Genomic DNA, 1,333 nt, shown 5'->3' with positions numbered 1-1,333 from the left:
GGGGGGCTATCGGGTATCTCCTTTCACCGTCTCTCTGTGAGGGTGCGGTATCCCGCGGTTGAACCTAACAGATAGTGTCGAAGCGAAGCAGCCCGACTCCTATATGATCTAAATAGCGTCGATTGGGGCGTAAATCTTCTTTTTTACTACTTCTTAGCTTTTCCAGAGGTTGGACGTAGCTTCTGGGACCTTTCTGCAATAAAGCTCTTTGTCTCTGTCTCTTGCCACAAGACTTTTGTAATTACATTTTATTTGAGCAGTGTTTCCTGTCCACAAAGAAATGAACTTCTTTAAGAATGATACTGTCTGAGTGCCTGACAGACTGCAACGCTGTATATCCGCGTGGAAATTTAGACCATAAAATAAAATAAAGGGGGAAAGGGGAGGGGGGGGGGGGAGTTTGAAACAGGAGTGAACCTTCCTGCTAAAGGAGGCCATTATTTTGTCTTGTAAGATTTCAATTCGAAGCGACACGACAGGAAAAACATGGTATTTTAACTTTAAAACGTTGTTAGTGTTTTTAGAGTACTTTGTAAAGGCAAAAGACAGGGTGTAAAAAGGGGAACTAAAACATAAAATAAAAAAATAAAATAAATAAAGAGCACAAGAAAGCGAATGATAGTGTAACTAAGGGAGAGAATAGACACTGAAGAGGTGAAAGGAAAGTAAGAAATGAACAGAGGAATACAGGAAGAAATAATATAAGAGAATGAAGAGCAGTAAAATCAAACCTAAGCAAAAAAATAAATAGAAGAGAAACGAAAGGAAGAGAGAAGCAGAAAGAAAGAAACACGTAGAATAAAAGAAACACAAAAAGTAGATTAAAGGAAGGAAGGAAGGAAGAAAGAAAGAAAGAAAACGAAAGAAAAATGAAAAAAAAAACCACGGAAAGAAAGAAAGAGAACTATTAAATGTACTAAAGGAAAAAAGGAGACAGAAAAAGACGCTGAAAGCAAACAAGAAACAAAGACAAAAGAGCAAAACAGAAATAAATAAATAGGGTAGGAAATTTAAAAAAAACAGGAAAGAAAGAAAGAAAGAAGGAAAGAAAGAAAGAAATAAAAATAATAAAAAAGGAAAGAAAGAAAGAAAGAAAGAAAAAAAGTAAAAAGGAAACAAAGAAAGAAAGAAAGAAAAAAAGGAAAGAAAGAAAGGAAAGAAAGAAAGAACAAAAAGGAGTTCAATTAGTGCCGCGTCTCACCTGGGCGTTCGCCTGTTGAGCGACGGGGATCTGCTGACCGTTGTTGAAGAAGGACAGGTTCGGGGCGCCTTGACCGTCCGCTGCCGGGGTGTGTACTACCTGGATTCTTACCTCTGGGGTGTCCGGTGTCTG

This window comes from Aplysia californica, unplaced genomic scaffold, assembly GCF_000002075.1.
Source record: "Aplysia californica isolate F4 #8 unplaced genomic scaffold, AplCal3.0 scaffold00952, whole genome shotgun sequence".
NCBI lineage: Eukaryota > Metazoa > Mollusca > Gastropoda > Aplysiida > Aplysiidae > Aplysia > Aplysia californica.
The sequence above is the reverse complement of the archived record's forward strand: the minus strand, read 5'-3'. Positions refer to the sequence as shown.